We start from the raw sequence: 18,327 nt of genomic DNA, 5'->3' as shown, positions 1-18,327 counted from the left end.
TTATAACTGTTTTTCCAATTCTTCAAACAGAAATGGAAAATTAGTAACATTTTACTTCCCTCTTAAAAGCAAGTATAATCAGATGCCTAAAGATTTCAGACTATCAGAGTAAAATGCTACATGTGACATTTTTATCTGATCAGGCAGTTTTCTATGCACAAGGCTAATTTTAAAAGCAACAAAGCTGTATATTAAAAAAAACCCAAACATATATATATATACTTAACACCTGTCACTACATATCAAGGCTTTTTAGAAATGAAGAGTCTGGTGGTAGTCCAGATTATAAATAATGCAAATTTAAGTCAGTAAGATGGTTATACAATGCATGCCATTCACATCCTGTCGAAAAATCAGTCTGCGTTTCTGTCTAGGAGATGATTCAGAGAAAACTCCAGGAACAAACTTGCCAACAAAGCTTTCAAGCTGACAAGCAGGTATTGCGGCACTGGGAGACACGGGGGATAGCTCCTCCTAACGTGTGTCTCCGTATTGCTACACAAGCTGTCCTTCTATAGTCCCTGGGCATACATACATATTCATGAGCCTACGTATGGATTACATCATTTTCCAGAAAGGACCTCGCACGCGTACAAAATTGCAGTGGTGGTCTCTGAGGGTCGTTTGCTTCTTCCAACAGTCTTAATCACTTCTGGCAACCTTTGAAGCACATGCAGTAGATGCTTATACCAGTTTAATTGGTTTGTTAGCATCAGAGATATAATAATCCTCCTGTCCTCCTACTTATCGGTTAATTTAACTGTATCCCATCCTGGACACCTGCCCTTCCCAGATATTCCTTATCCCTGCATCCTGTTCTTCTAGACTGTTTTTCTTAAAACTATGTCAACTATAACAATTTATCTTCTACAAGAATTCTCAGTATGTTCTCTAGCTGTACTCTACTTTTTTTCTGTGTATCATGCACCTCGGTAATTTTCCATTGCTACTGTTACAAAGCCATCAAACTTAATGTTGCTTAAAACTGATTCTAAAGGTTTATATATTCTATTTTGTAATTTTGTGCTCCCCCTTGTCTCAGAGAGAAACTCTAAACTACCTTTATTCAAAAGATAGGTAGATTCTTTACTTGTAGTCAACTACCACTGCATATTTAAAAAAAAATCACTATGAAGAGACAGAAAAAAATCTTGTTCTGATTCTTTAATTTGCAATGAAAAATTGGTGGAAGCTATTGGAGATACCTGCAGCTGTTGCCTATTTCAATAAGTTTAAGAACATCTTCAACACATTTGACTTCCTGTTCCTGTAATCCCACCACCTGGACTTGCTGTTTATGATCTTCTAACACTCTTAATTTTGACTTCCTGTTGAACAAGTCAAAGATCTTAAGGGGGGGGGGGGAACAGAACAATTAAAGAGTAGTTTTAAAAGACATTTTTTCTTTAAACCTCATGTCAAAATATGCAAAGCATTCCATGCACAAATGTGATTGGAAGGGAAATATAAAGAATTATTTCAAATTAAGCTTTCAGTACAAAAAATATCTTTTATGAGACAAGCTCACAATCTTGTTTGTGAAAGAAAAATTCCACCTTCCTCAGAAAAAGATCAGGTACTTACCTTACCACTGTAGATCTCAAAAAAATGTTGCATATACTTGAAATTCTAACTTTTTATAGTTTGGCTTCTTTATCATTAAAAAGACATCTCAAGCTGTGAGTGCATTTCCAAAATAAAAAGAAATCTAGTTACGTATTTTCATTTGGTGACGATTCATTAATGCATAACAGTGTATATTTCACAGCATCTCTCATATTTTGCAAGTGTAACAGATAGGGTCAGTCAATCAAGTAAAAAGCACCGTGGTTTAAACTGACACATTATATTAGAAGATGCAGAAGACCCCAAGACTGTAAACTCAGTCATCAGTTATATTTCTTATGCTTTTGAAGTCATCTATATATATATTTACTGTGTAAAGACTATACACCTAGGAACTATTTTTTGTTTCCAAAGCTCCACTGTAATGCAAAAATGCAGACTCATGTTTGTAGGACAGGGAATAGAAATGTATTGACTAATTTACAAAAAGCCAACAGAACAATAAAGACTCACCTGCGAGTGCATATATTCCTTTCGATGTCTTGACTCTTTCCTGAAAAGTCACCACCCATAGTCCGAAGAAAAAAAACAATAACAACCAAACAAAACAAAAAATACAAAATAAAGATCACAGAACTGTAAATTACATATTTGTTACTTATTAAAGTAATTTATTAAAATGTATTGTACATAGAAAGAAGTGTATTACTGACATGTAGAAGAAACACTTACATGGGATTTTCCACTGCCTGTTTGTCCATATGCAAAACAAGTGGCCATTCCCCTTTTAAATATGGTCTCAACTAACAGTCAAGCTGTAAACCTTAAATAAAAAAATAAAAAAAAGCCCAAACAAAACAGTACTTAAGAAACTTAATTACTTTAAGGTGCCACAGTACCACAAGGACACTACAAATTTTAAGGCCAGAAGTGACAAAACTGATTCCGTACTTTGAGAGGCCAAAGGACATCTCCGCATTAATTCCTGAACTAAAGACGCTACCAGCTCTAAGGCATTAAAATATCCTAAACAATTAAGCAAAAGCTACAAGGCATCTCCCATTTATTTTAAAATTATATTATCTTCCTTCAAACCCTGAGGGGAAAAATAAATAAATCCTTGTTTTAATGAATGCAACATGGCAGAGCTTACTACATGGAGTATGAATCCCTCTAAAGAAGACAGCATTAGAAGATACAGAAATAGGACAGTGCAGCAGATAAATACATAGATTTTGGCAATACAAAAATATAGGGTGGTGGTTTGTTTCGTTGTTTCGTTGGGGTTTTTTTTTCCCCTAAATCAGCTTCCAAGATTAAGTTTAGAAGACAGGTGACCAAAACAACATTGCATGTCTTACTATTTTGAGAAAATAGTTACACTGAGAAAAGGCTCAAGAAAACATATACCCAAACTCATCAGAAGGGAAAAATACAGTTATCCCTTCAGTATTATCTGTTGTATCAAAAATATTCTCCAAAGTATATTTTTTCTGGTTTAGAGAAGTAATTTTTACTTTAAATAATGTAGAGTTATTGCTCCTACTTCAGCTTCTTATCACCATTAACTTCATTAAAAACTTCAAAAGCAAAGGGTAACCTTACGGAGGGTTATCTCTACTAGGTGATGGAGGTAAGAGTCTCTCTGCAACAGTTTCTCTTTCTAAACTTTTCCAGGTGTTTACACTTAAAGTATGTTTAGTGACAGAAACAAGAATGATTAGAGAAACAGAGAGGTTTTACAACCTTCTTTCATGCTATTTTTGGAACAAACACAAGATCACTTACAAAAATAATATGGGTAAGACCGAGCCATTCAGCAATCAAGAATTATGCAAACATCTGAGTTAAATTGACTCTACAATTTTCATCAAAAAAGTACCAGGTAATTCCTGATCACCCCTAGTCCTTCATTTTTGCTTCCTCCAAAAATAAACTTCTTTTGTCCTCAAGAGGTTACTCCCATATTTCGGTGTTTGTTCTTTTTATATTTAAAATACAAATTTCAAGAAACCTGTTCACCTAAGAAGCATGTTCCATTATCTCCATTTGATTGAATTTGAAATTATTTTGTTGATTTATTAAAAAATTACTTAATTATATCTATTTTAAAATAAAGTAAAATACAAACACATCTAGAGAAGATTTTGTAAAGCATTATTAAATTCCACATTGTATCACACCAAAATAGTACAACTTTTCTTCTAGTATAACCTTTATTTGCAACCTTGATCGTTCAGAAATATAAACTCTGATTCTTCTTTAAAATTTAAAAGTCATACCCATTCACACTAGTATATGGTTTTGAATACTTAAGAGAACTTGCAACTCAAGTGTTGTAGCTCATGGATTCAAAATACAGCTTAAGCAAAATAATAATAATAATAATAATGAAAAAACATTTCTTAAGAACATTTTTCAGTACAGAAATCGTAGAATCATAGAATAGTTAGGGTTGGAAAGGACCTTAAGATCATCTAGTTCCAGCACACCTGCCATGGGCAGGGACACCTCACACTAAACCATATCACCCAAGGCTTCATCCAATCTGGTCTTGAACACTGCCAGGGATGGAGCATTCACAACCACCCTGGGCAACCCATTCCAGCACCTCACCACCCTAACAGTAAAGAATTTCTTCCTTATATCCAATCTAAACCTCTGCTGTTTAAGTTTCAACCCGTTACCCCTTGTCCTGTCACTGCAGTCCCTAATGAATAGTCCCTCCCCAGCATCCCTGTAGGCCCCCTTCAGATACTGGAAGGCTGCTATGAGGTCTCCACACAGCCTTTGCTTCTCCAGGCTGAACAGCCCCAACTTTCTCAGCCTGTCTTCATATGCGCAGGTAAATTGTAGCATGTTGCCTGCAGCCAATTGATTTGGAGAAATCTTCAGGAACTTGCCAAACAAAGTTTAAGTTGACAAGCAGGTATTCTTTATTGCGGCACAGGAGACATGGGGGATAGCTCCTCCTAACGTGTGTCACCGTATTGCTATACAGGCCATCCTTATATAGTCCCTGGGCATACATACACATTCATGAGGCTACACATGAATTATATAATTTTCCAGAAAGTTTCCCACATGCATGCAAAAATGTGGTGGTGGTCTTTGAGTGTGGAGACAGTGTTCTCACAGGAGAATGGATATTTGGTACATGAGCTCTGAATAACTCCGAGGGATACAGCAAGGCCGTGGGAGGCCCGAGGAAGCTTAAGCAAGCAAGATAAGAAGAAGCTCTAATTCACTGAGTTATGAGAACTGTGGACTGTTGGCAAGTGTTCGAGGTCAAGTTCTCACACCTGTGCTTAACCAATTATATGTTAGTCACTAAGGGTCCTCAAGACAAGTATCCAATCATGATATGCCAAATTGCTGTAGGTGTGTGTAAGCAATAGTATAAAAGGAGTTAATGCTTTGCAATAAATGGCTTTTTGTCTGATCATATTGATCTCTGAGTCCTTTCCGTGGCATTTGAGAGTCATTTATTTCCAATTTCCTGATGAGAGTCACCTTGTTGATGTCCTTTACAGTACATAATAGCTACTTCTTCAGGTAACTGAACAGCTTTCAGTAATTGTAGAATTTCTGTAGCATGTTTAATCTGTTTCCCTTGTGTGTTCAAAAGTCCTTGTTCTTTCCAGTTGGCACCATGTGCATGGATTACACCAAATGTGTATTTAGAATGAATCAGTCCAAATATTTATCCTTTTATCTTTAGCCAATTCCAGGGCTTACCTTAATGCTACTGTTTCTGACTTTTGGGCAGAGATTTCTGCAGGTAAAGGTTCAGCATGTTCCAGCGGTTTTGCACTAAACTGTGAGCGTTGGTGGGAAGAAATTGCTGCTGGTACTCCAAAATGAGGTTTTGACTTTCATCATGGGAACAGCACTAATAACACCGATGTTTTTAGTTGTTGCTAATTCATGTTTACTCTGACCAAGGACTTTGTGAGTCTCATGCTCTGCCAGGGAGGAGGAGAAGCTGTGAGGAAGCAGAGACAGGACAGCTGACCCAAACTAGCCAAAGAGGTATTCCATACCACAGCATGTCATGCTCAGGATGTAGAAGGAGGGGCAGTTACCCAGAAGGGCAAGATAACTGCTCAGTCAGGCTGTGTATTGGTCGGAGGGTGGTGAGCGGTTGTATCCTCTTCCTTTGTTATTTCCCTTATCATTATTATTATTATTGGTGGTAGCACCACCACAGTTCTTTTTGGCTCCCAACATGGGGCATGAAGGGTTGAGATAACGACAGATTTGACCGGAGTGTGTCTAATTGTATTTGTGATAAGCATTCATTGTTTTGTATTAATAGTCACTCATTACAATGCTGATTTATTGGTTCTCAAATATTTTCTTTTGATCTCACAGTTTCAGCATGTCTTACCTTACTTACAGCCGGTATTTGCTGTGTTAGTGTTTATCAGCTGGGGGCCTTAGGACCAGGTTCATGTTTCACTGTACTTTATGGTTATGACTTGCAATACAATAGACTCCTTGATCATGAAACTGATCTGGCTTGCATTCCCAGTGTGGTGACGAACTCTGTACTTTGGGAGGTATATAATAGAAGTGTTTAACAGTTACACATCTTTCATCAATTTGACAGGTGGACCACTGGGTGGATAAAGAACTGGCTGGATGGCCGCACACAAAGAGTTGTGGTCAAAGGCTCAATGTCTGGCTGGAGACCAGTGGTGTCCCTCAGGGATTGGTGTTGGGACTGGTCATATTTAACATCTTTGTCGGTGACACGGACAGTCGGATTGAGTGCTCCCTCAGCACATCCCTTTGCCGATGACACCAAGCTGTGTGGTCTGGTTGATACGCTAGAGGGAAGGAATGCCATTCAGAGGGACCTTGACACGCTTGTGAGGTGGGCTGATGGTAACCTCATGAAGTTTAACCATGCCAAGTGGAAGGTCTGCCACCTGGGTCCGAGCAATCCCAGGCACAGCTACAGGCTGGGCAAAAAGGAAATTCAGAGCAGCTCTGCGGAGGAGGACTTGGGGGTGTTGGTCAATGAGAAAATGAACACCAGCCGGCTTCAGTCTGCGCTTGCAGCCCAGAAAGCCAACCGTATCCTGGGCTGCATCAAAAGAAGTGTGACCAGCAGGTCAAAGGAGATGATCCTGCCCCTCTACTCTGCTCCTGTGAGACTCCACTTGAAGTACTGTGTGCAGTTCTGGTGTCCTCAACATAAAAAGGACATGGAAATGTTAGAACAAGTCCAGAGAAGGGCCACGAAGATGATCAGGGGACTGGAGCACCTCCCATATGAAGACAGGCTGAGAAAGTTGGGGCTGTTCAGCCTGGAGAAGAGAAGGCTGCGTGGAGACCTCATAACAGCCTTCCAGTATCTGAAGGGGGCCTACAGGGATGCTGGGGAGGGACTATTCATTAGGGACTGCTGTGACAGGACAAGGGGTAACGGGTTGAAACTTAAACAGCAGAGGTTTGGACTGGATATAAGGAAGAAATTCTTTCCTGTTAGGGTGGTGAGGTACCGGAATGGGTTGCCCAGGGAAGTTGTGAATGCTCCATCCCTGGCAGTGTTCAAGACAAGGTTGGATGAAGCTTTGGGTGATATGGTTTAGTGTGAGGTGTCCCTGCCCATGGCAGGGGGGTTGGAACTAGATGATCTTAAGGTCCTTTCCAACCCTATCTATTCTATGATTCTATGATTCTATGTTTCTGCAAAATAGCCTTGCGATTACTATCTACATCTTTCATGAGATCTGTCAAAACTGTACATGTAAGATTAGCTTGTTTCACAGCCCAACGAGCAAGCTTTTGCAAATTAGCATTAGCAATAGCTGCTGCACACCCGGGACAAAAAATATTCGCTAACAGATTTTCTGTTCTACCCAAAAGCGTTACAGAATCTTTACGGGTGCTCTCCAGTGTGTCAAGAGGTCTGCGAGATCGAAGCAAAGTAGTTTTGTTTAACAGATATACTGATGGAGCTACAAGACTAAGACATCCCAGATAACATGGTCCACCAAGGGGATTTTTTGGGATACCCTTCCAGGGATGATCACCACTAATCAAAAAAACTCCCTTAGGCAAAGCTAACGACATGTTTGGAAGAAGTTCATGCCGACCAAACTCTTCTAGTCCTACATCTCCCCCACACCATGCTCGGGCCTCAGAAGCATTCCGTATCCCATAAATCCCTGATCCATACACATCTGTCCACACATCAAGCTGCTGGCATTGCATAGTGATGCTAGAGCTTACACACCTTGCTTTAGCCAGGGTATTAATTATATTAGCACTAAAACCAAAGCACAAGTCATCTTTAGTTCCGTTTGTGGACTCTTCTAGCTGCAATTCCTGTGGATCCCATGGTAAAGTTTTATTCAAATGATGAAGCAATAAAACAGACATCCAAGCTAGTATCCAGTTTGCGATATTACCATTGATACAACCTCCACACCAAACCTTTTTGCCAGCCTGGGGCTTCTTGGAGGCCGTCTGATTTCCATGACACCAGTCATCAGAAGCATTAGCCTTTTCTCCTTCTTGTTGCAATATGGTTTGGTTAGCTAACAAAATGTTACTCATATATCCCACAAATCTTTCTGGCTCCAAAGAGGGTATACCACTTAAACAAGTGCAGAATGGATCAGACACGGCTGTTACAGATACACAAAAACTAGAAGTGTTGGTTCTGTTTGCCCATGTTACCCACATGTTGTCTCGAGGCAATGCCATACTTAACAGTGGGTCTTCCAGACTTTTTGCTACAGCACTCATCCAGGCAATTAAGATGAGCAGACTCGCTGATCTGGCTTGACCCATCAGCTGGGTACCCATAGTGGTCCGGAATCTGATCATTAGCCCCATCAAATGTGAACATATCCATTAATTTTGCCTTCATATCACTCATATCCAGGTTGCCTTGCAATGCACCAAACAACCAATCAATAAACTGTGGATAAGATTCTCCAGGCCCCTGCTTTAGAGACCAAAAACCGGGAGTTGCCTTGTCATTTGGAAGCAAAAGCCAGGCTCTCAGACCCAATTCTTGGGATCGGGTCAAGACACAAGTGGGAAGCTTCGCCTGATTTTGTGGATCAGTAAATTGGCCTCGACCCAAATATGCATCTACTGGTACCCCAAACAGTGGGTCTCCTTGGTGGCAGGGCTGATTCTCTTCTTCCATACAAGCCAACTCCCATTTACTCAAAAACAAAAGTTGCAAGTTAGGGGGAAGCAATGTTTGAACAATCATTTTTATATCATAAGGGGCTAAAATATATGCAGAAAAAATATGAGCAACCCATAGGTCGTTACTGCTTGACGGGCCTCCTTTACTATTTTTAATCAAAGTCCTTTCCTCCCTGTACATTGCCAAAGACAGGGAAAAGAAAAGGATCTTTAGAAAACTCCCCAGTTATCACTGCATTCTCAATCATTCCTCTCCACTTTCAGGCTGGATTAACACCCCCCCATGCTCCCACCACCCCCTTTTTCTGGACCCCCTTCCCTGTGTGGAGGAGGAAAAGAAGGAGGTGGTGCAGTCAGCACAGCAGTCTTTTGCATCTCAAGAGCTTTGAGTTTTTTCAAAAGCTGCTGCAACTGGGCATCTCCCAGGCCCACAGACATCTGTCGATGGAGTGAACAAATGGATTCATCCTCTGAACCGTCACCAGAGTCAGGAAGAGGAGGATACAGGTCTGGCTCTGCCTCAGGTGATTCTGCATCTGGCTTCAATTCAGACTCTGTATTGTCCTCATTTTCAGCACCAGTAACTTTCCGCATATTTTTGGCGTTCTGCACATTCTTATTGGGTTTGGGAGTTTTTCGGACTCTTTTGCCTTTTTTTGAAAAATCAGTCACAGTCCTTTTTGGGGCACTTTGTGGTATGACAGGAGGTGCAAAGGCCATCGCAGAGGCATTTTGTCCTGCAGTTTTTCCCCCGCTACCCTCTGGGGCCGTAGCCGTCAGCGCGGATGCGACTGTAGTCCTTTCCGACTTTACCTCCTTAAGAGTTTTTATAACCTCCACAATGTGGAGTGCTTCTGAGCCTCTTTAGACCCTTTGCTAATTTTGTCCCATAGCTTATGACCAATGGAGTCCCATTCTGGAACCCCAAACGTATCTTGCACCGAGGGCAAAAAGCCACTGTCGCTTTTAACAGCCTCTGAAGGGTGGCACTATCATATTGCAGACCTCTCTTAGAGAGAAGGTGTTGGAGGAGTTTCACCACCGCCTGTTCCTCTTTGGATAGTGAATGCCCCATCTCCTCCCCGGCCACTCACCTGATCAAGGCGAAATTTCCAAGTATGCAGACGTCTGACTTCCAGTGCTGGGGCAGTGCTGCTTTCGGCCAGCTCACCGCCCCCTCCTTTACTGTCGGTCCTTCCACCTTGATTTTGCAAGGTACCGATCTGAGGGTCCCTGTTCGGGTGCCACTTGTTGAAGCGGGAGTCATGGACAACGCAGAGATGACCAATGTGATCAAGCAATTGCCGTTTATTGAGATCAGACACGATCTTTTATACACAAATCTGCACACTGGTTACACACTGATTGGTTAACATGCCTTGCCAACAAGCTTTTGATTGGGCTTCACACAAAGTTACCTAATACAAGTTACAACATCTACTTATGTTAAGCGTCAACCTTAACATCCTTACACTGCGGTTTTACATCCTATTTTTTGTTACAGTTTCATTTCCCCACTGCCGTCCCTGGCTAACCTCCCCAAGGCCTAGTATTTTTTCACTCCCAGAGAAGCCTGACTCATGCTAGCTAAATCCATACAACACCCTCTTCCTCCCCCTGCTCCCGGAGGGATGAGGAAGAGAATCAAAAGCATGTAACTCCCATGGGTTGAGATAAGAACTAAGGTATAACACAAAAATACTACTGCTACCACCACTAATAATAATGATAAGGGAAATAACAAGGGAAGAGAATACAACCGCTCACCACCCGCTGACCGATACCCAGCCTGACCCAAGCAGTGATCTAACCCTTCCGGGTAACTGCCCCCAGTTTATATACTGGGCATGACATGCTGTGGTATGGAATACCACTTTGGCATCATGTCATGCTCAGATCCCACATTTTTCAATATACCATCACTCTTGTCTCATATATATATGTAGATCCACACACATACAAAGAGAGAGAGACCATTCCTTAGTGCATGGACAAACCCCTATAAAGCTGCTGACTTCATCCGGTACATGATGTCAGGCTCCATCTCTTGTAAGAGTATTTCAGAGCATGAGAGGCTGTGTGCAGCGCTGGATTGTTGCCTGCTGGTGACACAGGAGAACTTGTCTGGTCACTGCTGAGCTTGTCTGGTTTCGTCAAAGTTCATTCTTTGTTGGAATGATGGCCAGAGGGAAGTCAGGGCCAGCCCCTGGTGACCTGAAGACATCTAGTTGGTGGGCTATAAAAGTGCTACATAGCAAGAAACAGTATACAATTGAGTTAATTGGCTGTTTCCCCCTAAAATCAAAATCCCTTGAAGTATACATCAGACTTTCCCATTTTCCCACATTACCCACCAAGTATATCTGGGTCCCTGAGCAAAAGCAATGCCACAAGTGGGTTTGCATTTATCTGAAGCAGGAATAACACAGACTGTCTTCCCCAGCAAATTCTTTATGTGCATCACAGGAACTTTATCCCCTTCTACAGTATGTAAAAGTTCTGATTGGGCTGGACCAGCCCTGTTGGCAGATCAACTAGTGTTGACCATCCAGGTGGCTTTTGCTCAATGTGTATCCAAATGTTTGAGATCTCCATGCAGCCTTCTTTTCTCCAGGCTGAACAGCCCCTACTTTCTCAGCCTCTCTTCATATGGGGGTCCCAGCCCCCCATCATCCTCTCGACATACTCCAACAGCTCCATGTCCCTTATATGTTGAGGACACCAGAACTGTACACAGTACTCCAAGTGAAGTCACACTCCTTTTGATGCAACCCAGGATACAGCTGGCTTTTTGGGATGCCAGTGCACACTGCAGCCAGCTCATGTTCAGTTTCTCATCAACCAACACCCCCAAGTCCTTCTCCGGAGGGCTGCTCTGAATCTCTTATCTACCCAACCTGTAGCTGTCCCTCTGGTTGGCATCCCTTCCCTCCAGAATATCAACTGAACCACACAGCTTGGTGTCATCAGCAGATATGCTGAGGGTGCACTCAATTCCACTGTCCGTGTTGCTGACAAAGATGTTGAACAAGGTGGGTCCCAACACCAACCCCTGAGGGACACCACTCATTACCCATCTCCAGTTGGACATTGAGCCATTGACCGCAACTCTCTGCATGTGGCCATCCAGCCAATTCTTTATCCACCAAGTGGTCCGTCCACCAGATTTATATCTCTCCATTTTAGAGACAAGGATGTCATGCAGAACAGTGTCAAACACTTCGCAGAAGTGTAGGTAGGTGACATCAACCACTCTGCCCCTGTCCATCAGTTCTGTAGCCCCATCAAAATAAGCCACCAAATTGGTCAGGCAGTATTTCCCCATACTGAATGGCTGTCACCATCCACTTTATTGTTTTTCATATGCCTTAACATGCCCTCCAGAAGAATCTGCTCCAGGATCTGTCCAGGCACAGAGGTGACTTACTGGTCTATAGTTTCCCGGATCTTCCATATCCCCCTCCTTGAAAAAGGGTGTTATATTTCCTTTTTTCCAGTCATCAGGAGCTTTACCTGACTGCCATGATTTTTCAAAATACTGTGCTGCTCCTTACTCTCTATCTGCTTTTGTGCTGTGTTGTTCCTTACTGTCTTCTCTAACAGTTTCCAAACAAAGGTCTGTTGTAATGATCTAGGTTAGAAGAATCTCACATGTGTTTTAGTTAAATTGCTCACACTGCCAGGTATGAGTTGAAGAGCCATTGATTTTTCAACAGATTCAGAAAAAAAGAGCAAAATTTAGCAAGGAAGAAATGAAGAGCAGCTAGGCATTGGAGTACTACTCTTGGCCTAGTGGCAGGTGGAATCTATCTGTCTGTTACTGTAAAAGTTGATCAGAGAAACTCTCTAAGACTCAATTCGAAGTTTTAGAAAGCAGCATTCTTTATTGCAGTGCTGGGTGCACACGTGAATAATTTCGCAAAGGTAAGCACACTGTTAGTTGCTGAAAGTAGCAATATAGTTAGCATACTCATGCATATTCATAGCTTTCCCAGGAACTAATTATAATCATAGAATCATAGAATAGTTAGGATTGGAAAGGACCTCAAGATCATCTAGTTCCAACCCCCCTGCCATGGGCAGGGACACCTCACACTAAACCATATCACCTAAGGCTTCATCCAACCTGGCCTGGAACACCACCAGGGATGGAGCATTCACAACCTCCCTGGCCAACCCATTCCAGTACCTCACCACCCTAACAGGAAAGAATTTCTTCCTTATATCCAGTCTAAACCTCTGCTGTTTAAGCTTCAACCTGTTACCCCTTGTCCTGTCACAGCAGTCCCTAATGAATAGTCCCTCTCCAGCATCCCCGTAGGCCCCCTTCAGATACTGGAAGGCTGCTATGAGGTCTCCATGCAGCCTTCTCTTCTCCAGGCTGAACAGCCCCAACTTTCTCAGCCTGTCTTCATATGGGAGGTGCTCCAGTCTGCTGATCATCCTCGTGGCCCTCCTCTGGACTTGTTCTAACAGTTCCATGTCCTTTTTATGTTGAGGACACCAGAACTGCACACAATACTCCAAGGGAGGTCTCATGAGAGCAGAGTAGAGAGGCAGGATCACCTCCTTCGACCTGCTGGTCATGCTCCTTTTGATGCAGCCCAGAATACAGTTGGCTTTCTGGGCTGCGAGCGCACACTACTGTCTCATGTTCATTTTCTCATCGACGAACACCCCAAGTCCATCTCTGCAGGGCTGCTCTGAATTTCCTTTTTTTGCCCAACCTGCAGCTGTGCCTGGGATTGCTCCAATACAGGTGTAGGACCTTGCACCTAGCATGGTTAAATTTCATGAGGTTGGCATCAGCCCACACAAGGTCAAGGTCCCTCTGAATGGCATTCCTTCCCTCCAGCGTATCAACCGAACCACACAGGTTGGTGTCATTGGCAAACTTGATGAGGGTGCACTCAATCCCACTGTCCATGTCACCGACAAAGATGTTAAACGAGACTGGTCCCAACACCAATCCCTGAGGGTCACCACTCGTTACTGGTTTCCTAGCTGGACATTGAACCATTGACCACAACTCTTTGCGTGCGGCCATCCAGCCAGTTCTTTATCCACCGAGTGGTCCACTTATGAAACTGATGTCTCTCCAATTTAGAGACAAGGATGTCGTTTGAATCCTAATTAAGTATGCACTTTCTTACTGAGTGGGGGGTCTCTGGTGGTCGCCAGTAGTCTTCCTCACTGTGTTTACTAGTGCTGAGTTAGCTTTTGGTATGTCCTTGCTTATGTTCTGTTCCAGTCTTGCTCCATGCTGAGCGCCACTCTGCTATCTTGAAGGCTGGCACCCTTGGTCTTATTTCCTGTTGTTCCTTAGTTGTTATCAGTCCCGTGATGTTCCTTTCCCCGTCAGCTGAACATTCCTTTCTCTCTACATGTTAGTAATTTAGAACAGTTTTGTCTATTCTACTATGTTAAAGGCACACACATTATTGTTAGTTTAAAATTTAAGCCTACATGTCTATCTGTGTGGATCTATACCTACATATGTGCATGCACAGCATATGCAAGGAAAACAGCTGCTTGTTGAGTCAGTCAAAATATCTGTGTTGTAGAATTCTTTTTTTGATCTTTAACCATCCTAAATGTGACCTCATAAGTAAAAGTAGCTGTGTTTTGAAGATGTAAACAGTATCTAATATTAGCTATTCTATGATAAAGAATAAATATAAGTCATTAGATGTTTTTATAGTGAAGGGCAGGGTCAAAGATATTAAACAAATATGTCAGATGTATTTTAAGTGCAAGAAGCATGCTAGCATAAAAGAGTTTTTTCTCAAAGAAAGATTTGGTCATTATCCTTGCATGTAAGCATGCATATTGTTCCCCAGAGTATGGTTTTGAGGTGGAGGATAAGGTGCAGGTCATTTGTATTGTGAAATACGAGCTCACTCCTCTAATCAAGATAACAGGGTTTTATTGATAAAGTCAATAAAGCAAAGCAACAACGCTGGGCACATGACCATAGCCAGAGGCGCACTGATTAGCATTAGTTACAGGTTTATATACTTTGACTATTGCATTAGTCATATACATATTCATAATTCCTGCGTATAGGTGGGGAATATTATAACTAGCTCCAGGAACTTATTATCATATGTCTCCTCCTCTTGGCTCCTCCACACTGCTCTCCGGTGATCGTGGGCAGGGGGTCTTGATGATGAAGTAAGCAGTCTTCCTCATGTGAGCAGGGGTCTTCAAGATGAAGTAAGCAGTATTCCTCATGGTGTACTTTTCACCTTTGGCACAGTTGGATGCCCCAGTAAACACACAACTAGCTGAAACCAGCCATATCTGTAATTCTTCTGATAGCTGGTAAAGATTTAGAACAGTGTGACCTTTGTACAAAATGTATTGCAAGCAAAACAGGACTGGCAGACAAGAAGTATCTGAAGCTAGCAGATGGTTCGGAGTCACTGTCTCCAAACTAACTGATAAGTAGAAGGATGGTGTGAAATAATTCACTCATGTTTAGTGGGGCCACTAAATCCTGTTATCTCACCACAGACTTACAACACAAACATTGTTCTTTATCTTGGACCTAAGTTAAGCTAAAAGTACTTTAACCCTATGTTTTCCAGTCACTAGCTTTCCTCATATCAAGCCCCCCTCCCCCCCCCCTTTCTTTTACCTTTACAAATTCTTTTGCTGTGTGACTCCATTTTGCTCAAGAGTTCTGGCCATTTTCAACTTGTCTAATCTTGTGTCTTTAGCGAGCTGTTTCTGTTATTTCAAACTCATACAGTTATATCCACATAGCAACACCTGTGATTTGTGAAAGCCAATACATTTATGTGTTTATCACATTATCATGTCTGAGGTACATGTGGGGAGTATCTGGGAGAGAAACAGTTTGCCTATGTTAGGGATTTTAAGGTGGTTGTGGTGAATTGACCTGGGCCCTTCTTGGACTTGTTTCCTGGATGCTGCTAATGCAGATAGTTGCTGGTCTTTTGCCTGTTCAGTGGTGCTCCTAAACCATGATCTACCCTTGATAATGGGATTCTGTGACTGTTCCACTGGTCAAGTGGAAGAATTGCAGTGGGCCTTTCCATGGAACTTTCCAGAGCAGCTCAGAGGTTCTGGAAATTAGTGCAGCAGTTCTCAGACTTTTCAGATCACAGTTCCTGTAGTAGATTGGCTCTTCCTCTTTCTTGATGAAGAACATGTTGCCTGTGGTCTTCCCTTCATGTTGGGTCAAGTGTATAAACATTACATGCCACTTGTAGCTGACAGACTGTTTGGCAAAAGGCTGGGAAAGGAATGCAAGGAAAGAAAAAATATCATGATGAAAATGTCTTGGAGGCACTTGTGTTCAGCTACTCCAGACCTGACTTTCCCCATTTTGAAATCAATGATATAATGCACTCAGCAGTGACCAGTGGTTCTGCTGAAGTTGTGGGGAGTAGGTGCTACATGAGGAAGGGGAACAGAGCACCAAAACTGCAGTCTCTTTTGCTTTAGGGAGAAGATAAAAATATGTTTTCTCCTTTGTCTCACTCTTCCCCATTATTTTGTGTTAGAAAAGAAAAACTGTCCTCTTCATCTTTGTTCCCTTCCCTTTAAGCCAGCAATCGTGTCCATTCTTCAAGCAGAACAAGGCTACTTCCACTCAATCCAAAGCACCTATCTCTAGCCACCTCTTCTGCTTTGCTTCAACATTTCTTTGCTATCATGGAAGTTTTCTATAATCTATGGTCACACAAACACTGACACTTCTATTGCTGAAGAGTGTGTATGATGCATGATAGAGGAGCTGGTTTGCTTCCTTTTGTAAGACTGATGACAGTGTCTAGATACACTAGCTTCAGGGTCTGCACCTCTCTAAGTCTGTCTAGAAGTACAAGAGAATTTCACTTAGTAGCATGAAATAGCTCAAATGGTATCATGTTCTTGGGTGTTTGCTTTTTTTATTTTATTTTTGTGGCATTACATTAAATAGGATAATAGAAATGTTTTCAGTGTTCTGTATTTCCTGTCAGGATGAAGACTCTAGAAACCAACTAGGACTACAAGGAAGCCTGGAAAGCAATGCATAGCCTACTGGGTTGGGTCAAGAATGCCAAGGAATACCTGAACTTCACATGAGAATACAGCAATGAGCTCTGGTACACAGCAGATAGCTCTGCAATTCAAAGGCCAGGAAAAGACGTCTTCTAGTTCATGTGCTGTAAGGAGACAGGAGTGAAAAGGAAAGCAATTTAGAGAAATCTTTATTTTGGTTGAGTTGAAGCCCCTTTTTATTGAATTATAGAAAAGGATCATTGCAGACTTGAAGTTCTGAGCTGTATGAAACACTTATGCCTCCAAAAGAAAGGATAGCAGAAGTGTTACCTGTTACCTGAGGATATGATCTACCAGCCATAGTCCATTGCAGTGGAAGTAATGTCAACTGAAACTGAAGCAGTTTGAACCTCTTGATGTTTTATTGCCATTTTAAGTGCATCTGTAGATGAAAAGTAAAGTTACTACTTAACACAGGTATCCTTGCATTCTCTGGAATTACTCATGTACCCGGTCTCCTAAATCTTGTTTAATATTTTTGTCGTTGACATGGACAGTGGAATTGAGTGTGCCCTCAGCAAGTTTGCCGATGACACCAAGCTGTGTGGTTCAGTTGATACGCTAGAGGGAAGGAATGCCATTCAGAGGGACCTTGACACACTTGTGAGGTGGGCTGATGCCAACCTCATGAAATTTAACCATGCCAAGTGCAAGGTCCTACACCTGGGTGGGAGCAATCCCAGGCACACCTACAGGTTGGGCAAAAAGGAAATTCATGGTAGTCCTGTGGAGAAGGACTTGGGGGTGTTAGTCAATGAGAAAATGAACATGAGCCAGCAGTGTGCACTCACAGCCCAGAAAGCCAACCGTATTCTGGGCTGCATCAAGAGGAGTATGACCAGCAGGTTGAGGGAGGTGATGCTGCCCCTCTGCTCTGCTCTCGTGAGACCTCACTTGGAGTATTGTATGCAGTTCTGGTGTCCTCAACATAAAAAGGACATGGTACTGTTAGAACAAGTCCAGAGGAGGGCCACGAGGATGATCAGGGGACTGGAGCACCTCCCATATGAAGACAGGCTGAGAAAGTTGGGGCTGTTCAGCCTGGAGAAGAGAAGGCTGCGTGGAGACCTCATAGCAGCCTTCCAGTATCTGAAGGGGGCCTACAGGGATGCTGGGGAGGGGCTATTCATTAGGGACTGTAGTGATAGGACAAGGGGTAATGGGTTGAAACTTAAACAGCAGAGGTTTAGACTGGATATAAGGAAGAAATTCTTTCCTGTTAGGGTGGTGAGGTACTGGAATGGGTTGGCCAGGGAGGTTGTGAATGCTCTGTCCCTGGCAGTGTTCAAGAGCAGGTTGGATGAAGCCTTGGGTGGCATGGTTTAGTGTGAGGTGTCCCTGCCCATGGCAGGGGGGTTGGAACTAGATGATCTTGAGGTCCTTTCCAATCCTAACTATTCTATGATTCTATGATTCTATGATCTTGAGGTCCTTTCCAATCCTAACTATTCTATGATTCTATCTAAACTCATCATTACAGAGATGTTAATTACATGGGGTTTTTTGAGAGGC

General features: G+C 42.3%; 1 long non-coding RNA gene across 1 annotated transcript; it reads right to left on the bottom strand.

Annotated features, from left to right (window-relative positions):
- Nucleotides 1-14,594: 14,594 nt before the first annotated feature.
- On the bottom strand, nt 14,595-17,316 carry LOC117438250 (uncharacterized). Its single transcript, XR_004550674.1, has 3 exons — nt 17,093-17,316; nt 16,825-16,919; nt 14,595-16,003 (listed from the first exon to the last, which is right to left on the bottom strand). It is a non-coding gene; the product is annotated as an uncharacterized lncRNA (long non-coding RNA).
- Nucleotides 17,317-18,327: the final 1,011 nt, after the last annotated feature.

The sequence above is a fragment of the Melopsittacus undulatus genome (genome assembly GCF_012275295.1).
Source record: "Melopsittacus undulatus isolate bMelUnd1 chromosome W unlocalized genomic scaffold, bMelUnd1.mat.Z SUPER_W_unloc_3, whole genome shotgun sequence".
Taxonomy (NCBI): Eukaryota; Metazoa; Chordata; class Aves; order Psittaciformes; family Psittaculidae; genus Melopsittacus; species Melopsittacus undulatus.
Note: the sequence above shows the minus strand (reverse complement) of the source record. Positions and strands in the feature narration are given on the sequence as shown.